The sequence below is a fragment of the Mus musculus genome, chromosome 12 (genome assembly GCF_000001635.26).
Source record: "Mus musculus strain C57BL/6J chromosome 12, GRCm38.p6 C57BL/6J".
Classification (NCBI taxonomy): Eukaryota; Metazoa; Chordata; class Mammalia; order Rodentia; family Muridae; genus Mus; species Mus musculus.
Genome location: NC_000078.6, coordinates 88739430 through 88755159, shown reverse-complemented (window position 1 = coordinate 88755159; position 15730 = coordinate 88739430). Strand labels below are relative to the sequence as shown.

The 15730-nt window shown below is 45.1% G+C and overlaps 1 protein-coding gene across 41 annotated transcripts in view; it reads right to left on the bottom strand.

Annotated features, from left to right (window-relative positions):
* The window catches only part of Nrxn3 (neurexin III), a 1612235-nt gene that overhangs the window by 1579776 nt on the left and 16729 nt on the right, over nt 1–15730 (bottom strand). The window contains exon 1 of one of the 41 annotated variants that reach the window (XM_011244011.2): nt 10529–15705. The exons of the other annotated variants lie outside the window; for them this stretch is intronic. The gene's annotated coding sequence lies outside the window, so the exon portion shown is untranslated. Of the gene's footprint in view, nt 1–10528; nt 15706–15730 lie in introns of those variants that run through there. 41 annotated transcript variants of the gene reach the window in all.

The window sequence follows — 15730 nt, the reverse complement described above, 5'->3', positions numbered from 1 at the left end:
CTTGTTTCATTGCCAGGCCAGAGAATGACAGCAGCTCGTCTCAAACTGTCCACTCTGCTGTCACTCCTCTTGCTTCACTGAGGACCCACCCTGCTCGCCCATGCACAGCTACAGCTGTGGAAATCCTCCTCTACACACAGTACCGGGTACTCATTCCTCCCCTCAGGTAAGGACCTGGTCTGAAACACATCTTAGATTAAATGGCCTTGGTCCTTGCAACCCTAGTGGTGTCACTCAGAAGTTGAAAGAATGACCACATCACAGCAGCAGCTGTCTCCACTGGCTGCTCCAACTCTCTCCTCTCACTTCTCAGAAGGCTGAGGTGTCTCCTTCTCTCCCCAGCATAATACTTGCTAGTAGCCTCTTTGTATAGCAAACACAAGTCAGTTTGGCTTCAAAAGTCTCTCTCTCTCTCTCTCTCTCTCTCTCTCTCTCTCTCTCTCTCTCTCTCTCTCTCTCTCCCTACCTCCCTCCCTCCCTCTCCCTCCCTCTGTCTCTGTTTCTTTCTTGTAGACATTCCAGGAGACACATAAAAGCATAATCAATCCTGGAAGCAGGCACTCATGGGCTACACCCTTATTTTTGTTTCCCCATGTCCAAATAGGGTCTCCAGCCACAGAAGAACAGAACACCCACAGGCTGAGTGCTTTTCCACTGCTTGCCATTGATCCAGAGCCGATCTCATAGAACCATTAAAGTTTTCCATTGGAAACCATCAAATCTACAAGTCCCAGAAAGTTCAGAGCAGATAACACTTGGGGCAGGGGACTACTCTTTTGTAGAGAGTGACCTCTGTGTTCAAAGGCTTGACAGGTGGAGGATTTTGCCTGTACAAAGTCAGAGGGCCTATTTGGCCATGTTCTCAAGAAGTCATTTCTATTAATGAGGCACCTGTCCTAAAATGCAGTTCTCAAATCAGGGTCCAGAGCCTTCAGTGCCCTAGGAGATTCTTCCAGATGGTCAGCAGGCTGGTGCTTCCAATATTAATGTGGAAATATGGCAGTGCCGATGCTTCTGTTTCCAGCATGATGTAACCATGGCTTTTCTCTGGGTACCACAGTGTACCAACCACTCCAAGAAGAGAAACCCACCCTCATTTCACAGATGGAGAATCTGAAGCTTGAGGCCAGGGATAAACATGGAATGGCCCCTGAAACTAACCCAAGTGGGTCAGCCCAAGTTCTCACCCAACTACAACATGCCACATTAGAGAAGCAACTTCCCTCCAAACCCACAGTCAACCTACATCTCACCACCCACTGGGGTCCAATAAAGCCTTTTTCTCTGACAAGGTGGGTGGAGTAGCTATACCATGAGGAACTTTGCCTGAATTACTGAAGAACTCCTGCTATTGATCAAATTAAAATTTTAAAGCGATATAGGAAGTTCTTTTCAGTGTTTAATATAAAGCCAGGAAGTTCAAAGTTTTACATCTTCATTTTAAGAGTTATAGAATACGTTTAAGAACCACAACACCACTTGCCTTCACCTAACTTATAAAGACTCTGGTTCCAGGGACCAGAATCCCCTGGAGGGGCCGGGAAGTCTTTTAAAGCTCAGGTTGCTGGACCTTATCCCTAGAGTGTCATATTCAGAACCTCTGAAATAGGGCCCATACAAATTCCCAGGTGACTCTGGGACCCCACTGTGAGTACCATTAGGTTTCCTAAGACACACAATGCTGTTTCCAAGGGCTCCCTCCTGTCTAAGTTGGACATTCCCAACCCCTGCAGTCACTTAAGCACCTCCTGTGGCTACAAACTTATCTAATGGTTCCCTTCAATTAAGGGGACCCACTCAACTCATACTGCAACGTAATGTATTTCTCTTAGGGTCTCTATTAACAGTTAGTTCAAGATCAGAGTTGCCCCCTTTCCCAGATTCCCCTGCTACTGTGATGTTTGAAGTTACCCCAAGCCAGATGAGTCAACAAGGAACCTCACACTATCAACAGGCAGCCAACTGCTTCAGAAATGCACTCACTACACCAGCTTTGACAGAGTCTGCTCAACCCCAGGAGCCATCTCAGGCTGGTTTGAACAAACCCTCCCTTCATCTTCTCTGTCCTTCTCTACGTTCCAGGGCTCCACTTTAGTTTCTAAACAGCTGGCATTCACTTGGTACAGGGACACAGTCTATGGCATTCATTCCAGGGGAACAAGTCACTCCTGCATAATGTATCAAGCTCCTCCCTAGTTCACAGCACTTGGCTCTCTTCCATCTTAAAAAGAAGGGGGGGGGGGCGGGGTGAGAGGGCTGCTCACATCCACAGGTGTCTTACAGAACAGTCTTCAGGGTTCATCAAGACTCCCAGGAGACTAAGTTACCCACCTGCAAAGCAGGAAACAGAACACTACCTGAGGCTCCTCCCACCTAGAGTTTGAATAAGCTCGCGTTGCTAACAAAGCAAGGGACTGAGATCACACAGAAAAAGTGATCTGGGGGGGGGCAGAATACATGTGTCTCAGTCATCTCCATCTGGCAAGGTGAGCAGCCTTGGGAACTGTAATGAAGCAGTTGAGATCTTCTAGAGATGAGAAAGAACGAGAAAGGCAGAGAAAGGGGGAAGAAGAGGAGAGGGGAAGAGAAAGAAGGAAGGGAAAGGACAGGTAAGGAGGGGGAGAAAGAGGACACACTAGGAAACACTTAGCAGAGCACACAGGCACACCAGGAACATTAACTGTCCTTATCACATTTCCTGTGGAGGAAAACCAAACTGTGTTACACCTTCTCATGCTGCCATGTCCATGTACTGAGGAGAGAGAGCTTAGGTTCAGTGACCCTGAAGTCAACCTGGATAACCATCTTAGTGACCTACCATGAGAGACAACTTGCTGCTTACCCAGCTTCCAGCCGCTCTACCCTCTGCTTAATTTACTAGCTCCACTAAGATCAAGCCTGACTTGATGTTTCTAGACATCTCATTGGAGTGTCACACTGACACCCACAATGAAGGCTCTGACAATGTCTCACTAATGCATCCTGGGGTGTTCCCAAATCCTGGTATCCCCAGAACTTTTATTGAATCAGAACCCCTGTTCACAGCCAGTCACAAGTCTGAAGTTTTGCTCTCCATCACCATAGAACAAAAACATGTCCATTGCCTGTCTTTGGGAAGAAACTGTCAGCTATAAAAGAAGCTGAGGAGTTGTCCAGGAATTTCCCTGAAGCCACAGGATATATGTTGACATCTAAAGTTGGCAAGAAGCTACCTGGGAGGAAACACAATCCAGAACCTGATCCCATCTCATCCATCTGAGGTTCATTTGCTCCACTGATCTCCTTTGCGGGCTACACAGCTCAAAAGAGAATTGGACCACTGTTGAACTTTTGATTTGCAAGAAGCAAAGTCTTCTAACAAAGGAAGATTATAAGTAGGTCTCACTGTGAGTACAGGGGAAGACGACACAGAAGAGTCACACAACTCATGAAGAGATATTTAAACCCTCCTTTCTCTTCCTTTTCTTTTTGACCGTTCCCTTCTTTGGTGGAACTGCTGCTTTTCTGTCAACAGTGTGTGTACATCTCCCTTCTCTGGTGGTCAACATCTCCTAATCTCAGGTAGGATTACATCCTCATCAGGCTTTGCACATTTCAAGCTCAACTTCCAGGTTCCAAATAGTTTATCAGCTTGACATATCCTCCACCCTTTCTAAGTTCAAGATTGCAGGCCAGAATGAGACTGGGTAGCCCTGTGCAACAATAAGCCATAGTAGGTAGGGAAGTGGAGGCAGGGAAAGTTACAGGATACAATGCAAGGCCACTGTCTACCTGGAAGCTATGATATCAATGGCAGCTTCTCTCTGAGCAATCCTCTGCTAGGCAGAAGCCAGCCAAGTAGGGCATTTCCCCACCCAGAGCTGTACAGGGCAGTGACCTGCAGGGCAGCCATCATAGGACACAAGTAAGAAGCAGAGCCTGGTTCCTCACCTTGCCCAGAGCATAGGTCTCTTGGGAGTTATACTCATTCCTCAACAGAAAACATCTCCATTTGATTCCGCCTCCGGTTTCAGGAGGACCCATGATAGCTCACATTGTTTGATATACAGATGACACTCAAATGATGTTTGGAAACAGGTGGTTGGGTAGAATAAAGGTGTCAGATGAGATAACCAAGTGCCCTGTGAATTCAAGGGCTTTTCAAAGCTATCTCTTCTCCCTGATCTGGGCAGAACAAAGAAGGAGCAGGATATGGGAAACAATAGCCCTTGTGATGTCTCATAGATACCTCAGAAAAGAGTGCATCAGACACAATTCAGCTGCTTTCATTGAAATACATGGAGCTAAGCCTGTCTCCCCAGGACATTCCTTACTTCCAACCAGAAAAGAAAGAGGGGGCTTCACACCTCACATACCAGCCTGTTTGCTATGATTTAGATAACTTAGAAATGCTCCAAAGGCCTGGCAATGCCAAGAACATCAAGGGAATGTACAGAGAGAAAGGCCTGGGGTGCCAGGGGCCGATATTGAACTATGACATAACCAGGTAACTTCAAATGCTAGAAGTAATGGCTTCAGACAGAGATAGAAATTCTGATCCACTATAACATCATACCAGACACCTACAGGACTAGGTGGAAGCCAGAAGACACGCAGAGGTGATAGGGAAAGTAAATGTTAGCAGGCAGAAAAGCTCTGAAAGCCCATGTTCTTCTTCAGTGCCCTGGCTAAAAGCAGCAGCAGCCTCCTGTATTGATTATGCATGCATGTTATTGAGTGCACTGGCTGCTGGGCAAGTACTGAAGCCCACTGGATAATTTATATGCTGCTGCAGGTATCCATAGAGCTATGGTCAGAGTTCAGAGGAAGGAAGGAAACAGGAGAACTTCAAGACAGAAGCAAACTGCCATACTTCCAAACTGCTGAGAGTAAAGCATGAGCTCTCCTAAAAAGAACTATTGAAAATAATACCAAAATGAGACACACAGTTTCCACAGCCTGCAATGTGCCCCACCCCTGACACCAAGACACCTTTCCATTAGGTAGATTTGATTTCACCATCTGAAGGAATCCTAATATTTGCTCCCGAGATGGTCCAAGAATCCTTCCTCCCCAACTGTCCTTCAGTTCAAAGCTTGTCTCCTGCAAGGAAGTCTTCCCAACTTACACAGCCATCATCAACATCCTATATGGAGCAATGGACCATAAGAGGTAGCCTGGTCTTCAGTTGAGCAAAAGGCTTTAAAACCCCAGAGATCCTGAAGGGATAGTAGGAACTTTGCCTGCTCCGGGGCACCAGGCCCCTGTCACTAGCTATAGTCCCCCCTAGATATATGGCCATCAGTCGCATAAGCATAATGCTGCAAGCCCCTCCACATGCAGATGAGGCATCCATAACATCTACCAAGATAATAGGAAAAGAGATGTGACCTATGGTCATGTGGGCTCAAGACAGAGATCTCCAGGCTAATGAGATACCTAGCAAGGAGAATATAGTTAATAAGCTCTCCTTCCCAGGCATTCCTCCCTGCAAAAGTTATTTAATCTTAGGCCCACCATGAGAAGTGGAGCATGGTTTTTACTCATCCACTTTCCACCATGGCAATATATGGTTCAGAGCCACAGACTGTCTCTTTTCATTGGGATCTGCCATGGAGAAGGCCTTTACCTACAGAGCCACTGTCTAATCTCCTGTAGAAGGCCTCTCTGCATTCCCAGCTACAATTGCCACCAAGCCTGCGAACTGCCAAGCCAGCGACTCTTCCAGTGAGACCAGCCAGAGCCCCCACCCCTATCCCCTCCCCAGCCCTAGGCTAGAGACAGCCCGTGGACCTTCAACTCCATTCTCAGCTTTTACAAGGCTCTTAGTGGAGCCTAGATGTCCAAGGGTCTGAGAACCCCATGGCCCCAGCCTTGTCACTTCAAGCCTGGAGACCCCTGAGCTAGCTCCAACTGCCCCATGCCTCAGATGTGTGGATGCACTTTCTCACCCCTTAGCAGTGTCCTGGGGCTTCCCTACAGTCCAACATCTCACCTGGCAATGGTGTGGGGTAGTGCAGTCAAACTCCCCTCATCCTGCCTCCCAAAGCAGGTATACCTGGTAGCAGAGTGGATGCGGGACCCATAGCCCTATAATCCTATTCAGTTCTAATAGTTCCTACTAGCCCTCCGTTAAATCACATCACTAACCTCATTTATACTTGTTTTTCTTTTCAGTGTGTTCTTCCTTCATTCCCCAAAACACCAGAAGGAAACTCCATAAGAATAAGAACTTTGTCTTTCCTTATCTACAGATGTCTCCATGCATACTGCAGCATCTGGACAGTGCAGAAACTCAATAGTGATGAAATGAATGCATGTACCACAAGCACGTGAATTACTTTTGCCAACTAGCTGGTGAGACTCTTTAGACACAAAACCAATCAATTGGTTACCAGATACACATATGACTGTTTCTACTACTCTTGAAAATTATTTTTCATTACCAAAATAATAGCTCATAATATTTTCCTCCATTCTTGTGAGCAATGCAATCCCTAACCCATATCAGGTAGGTATTGAGTATCTGCTTGCATTTTTCTTTCAAGGAACCCACACATAAGACTAGGGATTTGTACTCTATAGCTAAACATCAGCAATGGATGTTGGGGTGATATGGCTATGCCACTGCTCAGGCCATCAGCCATTGTGATGGTTTGTATATGCCTGGCCCAGGGAGTAGCACTATTAGAATGTGTGGCCCTGTTGGAATAGCTGTGGACTTGTTGGAGTAGGTGTGTTACTGTGGGTGTGGGCTTTAAGTCCCTCATCCTAGCTGCCTGGAAGCCAGTCTTCCACTAGCAGCCTTCAGATGAAGATGTAGAACTCTCAGCTCTGCTTGCATCATGTCTGCCTAGATGCTGCCATGCTCCCAACTTGATAGTAATGGACTGAAAGTCTGAAACTGTAGGCCAGCCCTTTATAACATGTGATTTGGTCATGGTGTCTGTTCACAGCAGTAAAACCCTAACTAAGACAGCCATGAAGTGAGGTCGCACTCAGAAGTAGGGTTCTGCCCAGGAAATGGAGACCTGCATATTGAGTCCCACACTGTACTTTCTAGAGGGATGACATGGAATTCCCTGGAGAGAAATCACATCTCTAAAAAGGGAAAAAAATAAATATCTCTTAGTTGACAAGCAACCATGCTGGCATCTTATGACATGGTGACTAAACACTTTGGCTTAGTCATACAGACCTGTACTGGAATCCCTCCAATATTCAGCAATGTGATCTGAGGAAAGGTACCTGCCCTATGGTCCAATGTCCTACCTGTGAAATTGCACCAGTACAGTTTGTAAGGGTGGATAAGATGGTGTGTTTGGTATGTTATAACTGAGATGACCAGGACTTTGCTAATGGTAGTGGGGCACATCAGAAAGATCCTGTGTTTATACTGAGAAAGGGCTTTTCCGTTTTGCTGGTTAACAGCGAACAACCTGGTTCTATGCTCAGTTTCCTCATCTGGAGAATAAAGGAAACCAAATAGCCTTTCCTTACTAGGGGAGTTCACCTCATCAAAAATGGATGTTGTAGTCCAAGGATGCCCCTCTCCCTAGTCCTCATGGCTCTCACTGTCATTGTTAATGTCTTAGGTCTGAACTTGGTTGCTGCCTTACTCAACAAACACTGAGTGAATAGGTGAATGAATGAATGAATGAATGGATGAATGAATGAATGAATGAATGAATGAATGATTAAACCAGTGAATCCCCTACAAGATGACAGTTTAACCCCAGATGGATAATGCAAAGAATGTATCCAGCATTGTGCCTGGCTCATCATAGCCTCTGCATGTTCATTTTCTCGCTTTCCCTGTAAATTAAAACTCTAAGAACTATAGTCCTTAAACATTATCTCAGTTTGAAATGTAAAACTTACTTAAATTGAACCAAAGTTACCAGACAAGGGAAGAAAGAGTGATTGGAGGAGTCGGGGCAACCATCATTAACCTCCCCATACAGCTCTCGACCAAGGGCTCCTTAACACCTCAGAAATATCTGAGCAACAGAGCCCCCCAGGATCCCCTGAGTGCTCCGGAAGACAGGTCATCAATTGAGCCACTTCTGCATCTGCACACGTTGCAGATTAGACACAAAGACAAATAGCGTTCAAGCCAGTGCCAAAGGGTCAGTGCCAGCCAGGGTAGTGAGTGCTGGCTGGGCTCTGGCAAAGGCTCAAGGCTGAAACGCAGGCCCAGTTGGGCATGGTACAGAATGAGGACTCAGAGAATCCGCTCCAGGAGGCTGATGCATCCTGCCCCCACTTTAACCATCCATCTGTATACTCCTTGCTCATCCTGCCAAAACTTAACAGTATTCTCTTTTTATCCCCCCCTCCCCCAACTTACTCAGTCTGAGGTTGCAGGCCAATATGAACTTACCTCACCCTTTTCTTGTCAGATGTATCCAGATTACCCCAGGCTAGCCCTTGATCACAAGGGGGAATCAAGGTGGTAATATGTCCACCTTACTCAGTCCACACACATATTCCACGTGCTCACAGTCTGAGCCACAGACAGGACAATTGTCCTGGAGCACAGAAAAGTAGTACAGCCCAAGTCAGGAGGTTCATGCAGGTGGCTATAAACTCAACCTCAACAGAATGAATTTAACCTTAAGGGGTCCACTGACCTGCCAGCCCTCACAAGTACGCACACACAGACACAGACACACACACACACACACACACACACACACACACACACACATACACACACACACACACCTAACACATACATACATATTCCTAACTGTGTTGGGTCAGACATGAAAAATGCCAACAATACAAGCTCATTATAAATATCAAAGAAAGACTCCAAGGTTCTCTCCGTCTCACTCCACATTACCTCTCAAAAACGCCAAAGCAAGGCCAAGCCAGATTAATCTGTGGGTTCTGAGCACTGTGCTCAGTCTACTGCACCCAGAAAACTCACACAACAAAGAGAGAAGGACTTAAGTGTCCATGCATCATGTCACCGCTCCAAACTCAGCACTTAGCTCCTCTCCAGGAGTCAATCTCCCGAGCTCAGAGGGGCAGCAGAAACCTCAGCAGCCTGCATCAAAAAGAGGTTCTAAGTAGCAAGGGCAATGCAGCAAGATGGTCAGGCAACACAGGGAGGAAGTGAGGCAGAGTTTATAAGCCACCACCAACAGTGTTTCAGTGCCCTGAGAAAGGACATTCCAAGGGCAAGGGCTGACAGATGACCTCGGATTGGTCTTCTAGAACATTCAAGCATAACATTGATTCTTTTAATTCCACTCTTACTTGGAACTCAAGGTTCTTAGGGGAGAAAACAATTCTATGAGAACATAGACCTTAGCCTTCACCCAAAGTGACTGCTAGGCTGGTTTGCATTGCAGGGGCAAACAGTCCGGCCCTTCTAGAATTTCTACATGTGTGCTCTTACAGTTTCTACTCAGCTTCACAGTGTTTTAAGCACCACTGTGTCCAGATCTCAAGGCATACCAACACCAACTTGCTGTATGACTTTATTTATAGAACCCCAAACCTCTACCTCTAAGTGTCAGTTTAGGTGTCTCTACAATGAGGGGCAAAACTGGATTCCAACGTTTTCTATTAGCACTAAGATTCCATGACTGACAGAAAAAAACCTTAGCAGCTGGAGCTGTCTATGACAACTTCCACAGAATCAGAATGCAAACCAGATCTAGCTTTCTTACTGAATCCCAAGTTGAAGTGATTTCTGATTTTTCTCTCAGGTCAGTAAGAATTCAATACATCCATCCTCTCAATGTTCTAGTCCTGTAGAGTTGAAGTGGGTGAGGAGTGCAGAAGCCATGGACAAATAGAGGAGAAATCAGAGTTTGGGAAAATGGGGATGTCTTTCAAGGAAGGGTTGAAGGAAGGAAGGAAGGAAGGAAGGAAGGAAGGGAGGGAGGGAGGGAGGGAGGGAGGGAGGGAGGGAGGGAGGGAGGGAGGGGGAGAGGGAGGGAGGGAGGGAGGGAGGGAGGGAGGGGGAGAGGGAGGAAGGCAGGAAGGCAGGAAGGCAGGCAGGCAGGCAAAGATTCAAGTGGTAGTCCTGACATGTCCAAGGCCTCTCTTAGCCTGGCCTTGTTGAAATATATGATGCCTGCCTTGGATATCTGGATCTGGCTGCCATCCCTGGTAGAGGAGATTTGGAGCCAACCATCTCAAGGCTACTCACATCAACATCCAGAGAGCCCTCCACCTGGATCGCTTCCTTGTTCCCACACCTAATTCATCAACTCTTCTCAATAAAGCCACCAAAAGGTTTCCACTCTGCCAGCTATCACCTATAGCCACTGTGCTGACTTCATCTCTAGCACTTACTATAGTGTCTGGAGGTGCCCAATTAAGATTTTTTAATTGACTGGAGCCCAATAAGACTAGCTCTCTAAGAAACACACAAACACACATGCACATACATACACACACACATATGTGCATGCACTCTAGAGCCAAGTGTTCAAGGGGTTAAAAAGGAAGAAACTATTTAATAATCCCATATTATACTCAGCTTCCAGAAGTGAGATCTTTATGAGAATAAAATAACTACAATACTCACACTCCTGCCTTGTCTACTCCTTCATATTTCTCTTTCAGTAAGTCTTGGTCAACTGCAACATTAAAACATTAAATGGGAATGTTCAGAAAAACTTCATCAAGTTTCATTTACCCACCATTGTGAATAATGTCCTTCCTGGAACCTGAATCATTCCTTTGTCAACAGGATTCATACTGTGTATGCTACACTCACCTGCTAGTATCGTTCTTCTACCCGAGAAGCTCAGTGCTTAGTGTTTGGGTAATGTTATTTTACTTAGTAATGGCCCCAGAGCAAGAGCAGTTATATCAATTTTACCACATGTATTGTTAAAATTCTATTTAATTATTAACTATGGCTAATCTCTAGCTATGTCTCATTTATAAATTGAGCTTCACTATACATATATGGGAGGAAGCCCAGGATACACAGGTTTAGCACTATTTGCAGTGTCCGGCATTCAAGTAGCCATGGGAGTAGGAGGAAGACTGTACCATGTATAAAGCATCTGCTGTGGTTAAGTCCTCCAATAGCTACCATTCTCCTGCCTCAGTCTCATGTTCTACTAATGATGACTCTTCTTGTATTAAAACATAACTCTCATGACCTTAAGGAAAGCCACATTCAAGTAGGTGCTTCGAGGCCAGCCTGGTCTACAAAGTGAGTTCCAGGACAGCCAGGGCTATACAGAGGAACCCTGTCTCAAAAAGACAACAACAACAAAAAAAAAAAAACCAAAAAACAAAAAACAAAAAAAAGAAAGAAAAAAGAAAAAGAAAAGAAAAGAAAAAGAAGCAAAAGAAGAGGTAAAATTAATTTGTCTTCCTTCCAAAAGCACCTTGCTTTCTTCCCTTATACAAGATTGTTACCTTGAAACTGACTTCCCTTGGTATGTAAGGATATTAAAAAAGAAGAAGGTGGGGTAGGAGGAGGGGGAGGGGAAGGGGCGGGGGAGGAGGAGGGGAAGGGGCGGGGGGGGGAGGGGGAGGAAGTCTTTGATTGACCCCAATATCTTCCAATTTCCTACATTTCTACTTTCCACAGGGCTCATTGTGTCCTAAGTTACCTCAGCAATATTACTCCTGAGTGTGTGTGTGTGTGTGTGTGTGTGTGTGTGTGTGTGTGTGTGTGTGTGTGTATGATAGAGAGACAGAGATTCACAGATAGAAAGTGAGTATGTGTGTGTACATGTACATGTATGTGCATTTACATGGTGGAAATGGTTGTACAACCTTGGTTGTTTTTCTTAAGTGCTATCCATCTTGTTTGTTGGCTAATTTCTTTTCTATTTTGTTTTTCTTAGTTTGGTGGGAGGGGGGCTGCCTTTGATTTTTGGTTTGGGTTTTGTTCATTTGTTGTTTGAGACAAGGTCTCACTAAGTATCACTAAGTAACCCTAGCCAGCCTAGAAATCAGTATGTGGACCAGCTGGCTTCAAACTCACAGAGATCCACTTACCTCTGCCTCCCAAGTGCTGGGATTAAAGGTTTGTGAGATCACACCCAGTTCTACCAAGTTTGTGGAAATGTGGTTTCTCATTGGCCTAGAGCTTAACTATTAGAATAGACTGGCTAGCCAATATGTCCCAGGGATCATCCTGCTTTTATTCTTCAGAGCTGAGTTTGCAAGTACACATCTCCATGCCTGGCTCTTTCATATGGGTCAGTGCTATGGATTGAACTTGGGTTGTCATGCCCACACAGTGAGCACTTTAACTACTGCGTTATTATTCCAGCCCCCTCTTCATTTTCTTTATTGTGAATTTCTGTTTTCTGAATCTGCCTTGGCCTTTTGGATAATTGTACTGCTCTTATTTTGTACTGCACAGATTCATCCCTTTCATAAGAAGAAAGAATGTAAAGCTATTTCCAAAAGTGCTACAGCCCGATTCTCACAGGTAGTTCCAGGAAGAGAACTGAGACCGGTTAAGATGTTCTCATTCCAACCCCAAGGATGGGGTAAAAGTGGTGATGGCCCAATGAGCCCAGACTGTAGAAGAGGGGCAAAGGAATTCTCTCTGCAGATGTTGGCTCAGTGCTCACTACTGAGAGGTTCAATGCAGGAACAAAACAATGTAGCCACCCTAGGGGCATGAGGTCCTATTTAGGTGGGACTATGAACAATGACAACAGACACACATGCAACATGTGTCAGGTACTGTTAGGCCTGTAGAAAATTAAAATGAAGAAGAAAGTGCTGTGGAGGGAAGTGCTACTCCAAAAAGTGAATTTGGGGAAACCTAGCCAAAGGAAGCTTAATTATAAACAGACCTAGGGAAGCCCAGCTTGGGCCTGGAACATCCAGGACAAAGAAGGCTGGAGGCAGGAATGGGTTTAGAAACTTCAAGGAGCAACAAAACCACTAGTGTGACCAAAGTAGATCAAGCAAGGAGAGTGGAAGGAGGGGCGGGAAAAGGGCTGACACACTTGGAGCAGAACGAGAAGGATCCTGCAGGCCCTGCAGCTCATCTAGGCTTCGAGTAGGATGACTTTGAAAATTCTAAGATGAGTGACATATAAGAGATTCATTTTGAAACCCCTCCAGGGCTAGAAAAAAAATGGATCAGTAGATATGGGTCCTTACTCCAAAGCCTGATGACCTATGTTGTATCCTAAGAATCTACACAGTGAAAGGGGAGAATCGACTCCCACAGGCTGATTTCTGATTGCTGCATATTTATAGGCATGTGCACACAAACACACACACACACACACACACACATACAGTGAGAGATAGTGTGTGTGTGTGTGTGTGAGAGAGAGAGAGAGAGAGAGAGAGAGAGAGAGAGAGAGAGAGAGAATAAATAAATAAATGCACAAAATAGAGTAAAGCAAATGTACAGCATCCATGATTTGCACAAGATGAGTGAAAGCCATTACTATATCACGAAAGGGGGAAAGTGTAGACCATAGGAGTAAAAAGTATGCTTCTACTCTGGGTCCATGTTTAAGATGAGCAGTCTGGTTTTGCTTGTAGACTGGGTGTGAGGTTTGAGGGCAAAAAGGCATGAGGGAAAATTCTTGATAAGTCTGAGCAAGGTGCAGGGTAGGAAAACCTATTTCTAAAGTAGGGATAATACATACATTTGAAGTTGATTTCAGATTACATAAACTGAGATGGTAACTAGGTAGATCCATACGTGCATTTGAAATTACAGAGAGGTTCAAGCCAGACATAAGTCTAAGACCACATACGCTTCTCTCTGATGGTTCATGAAATATTCTCAACCAGTCTGCAGGGTAGGTGTGACTTTTTCTATTTTATAATGGATAAGTCCAACATTTGGAGGAGTAGGTAACCTGCCTGAAGTTTGCACACCAAATAGATTCACTGCATTCCTACTGGAGTCACACTGAGCCCATGCCCTGGGTCTTAATGAGTCCAGACTATAAAGTCCATATGACCAAGGAAAGTTCAATAAACATGGGATTCCTGACTATTAACCTGAACCATCCATACTTTGACATTTGCAATCTGTCTCTGCTTCCCAAGTGTCTATGGCATCAGACTTGCAGTGTGGTCATCTAACTCTTATTGGTTGGTCTCCTGACTTGTCCTGACAGTGCCTCAATGGTCTTCAAGTTGAGATCCAAACAAATCACGGAGCCTGACCATCCCATTGGTCTTTCCAGCTTCCTCCATGAAGCTACACTTGGGCTCTAAAACCTTGAACCAAACTAGGGTGGAGCTGGGGGTAACCTAGAGCCTGGAGATCACAAAGTACCAGAACCTGTACCCCTATTACAAATCTTGCTTCATGGTCTACTATCTAGGAGACGTGAACAATTAAATTCTTCTGCCCTGTTTCTCCATCTCTAGATTGAAGGTGACCATATCAAACCACAGAAGTGTAAAGAAGGCATCCCCAGGCTTATAGGTGCTTCCTATGTAAATTTATTACTAAAAGCCCAAGTTCCTCAGCCCCTGATATGACTCCTCCCACTCCATAGCTCACTTGAAAGACAGTAGCACGTTTCAAGAAACTACCCAATGGTATTTCCTACTTCCTACCCTAACTCTTACCACATGACCCCTGAAAAGCCCAAAACTATCCGTGCGCCTTTTCCATGAACCCCATTCTTAACTTCTTAAATCCATACTCCTCTCAAAACCCTACAGGGGTGTTAGGAAAGAAAAGGGTAGCTGAAAAGGGGCAGCGGGTAGCACAGTTGTCCATGGCTGTGATCCAGAAAGAGAAAGAAAGAACAGGAGAGAAAGGATCATGAATTCCAAGCCAGGCTTGTCCATACACTGAGATCTGCCTAAGAAGGAAATGGTTACCTTATACTCTCTAACAGGAGCTTCCTGGAGGTTGAATCTGATCAACACGAAATAATCATTGCCATCTTCACTGCTGTGGCCATGGCAGAGCTATGGGTTCCTGTCTAGACTGGAACTTTGAAGGTTCCAGTCATGGCTCAATAAACCATGAGTTAGACATTAATCAAGTTAATCAACCCTAGGCCATCCCCAACTACAGACATGTTATAATTACTTCTGACTTACACAGAATGATATACACACTGAGGAGGTAAATGATAAATACATAAAAAGCAAGGTATTACCACTAAGTCTCCATGCATGCCCCAACCCCACGTACACACTTCGCTCATTATATCTCTTCAAATCCAAACCACTGCATGCTTCAAGAAGAAAACTCCCAGTTATGCATCTCACTAACTTGCTAAGAAGCCTTGGAAGGAATACTTAATCTCTCTGAACTTCTGTGTTCCTCGCCACTAAACTGAGGTTGCTAATCCTTCCTCTCTGAGCCATCTCACCGTGAGAATCTGGATAGCACACACAGAAAGCGGAGGCAGTGTATGTGTGTGTGTGTGTGAGCACATGAAGGCCTCAATAACTCAGAGCTTCATTCTCACTGCCACACCAGAGCCACTCAAAAAGAAGAAACGCACGCTTACCCAGAAATACTCCTAATAGAACAAGGTATCACACCTGGTTATTTCACAAATTTTAAATGTCAAGTGTCCAAGGTCAGGGTTGGTGACTGAGAAGCCTAACATTCTAACATGTGTCTTTCACCAGCATTCAAAGTCTACAGCTCACCCAAGAACCAGCTCAGAGCAGCCCAGCCATCCAAACCAGTCAGCATCATGCTACTGCCCTGTAGCCATCTCTATCCCAAATCCCTGTTTCATTTCCCTCTATGTCAGTAAATCTACAATATAGGAAGGAAATTGCCAAGTCAAAGAAACTCTTTGGT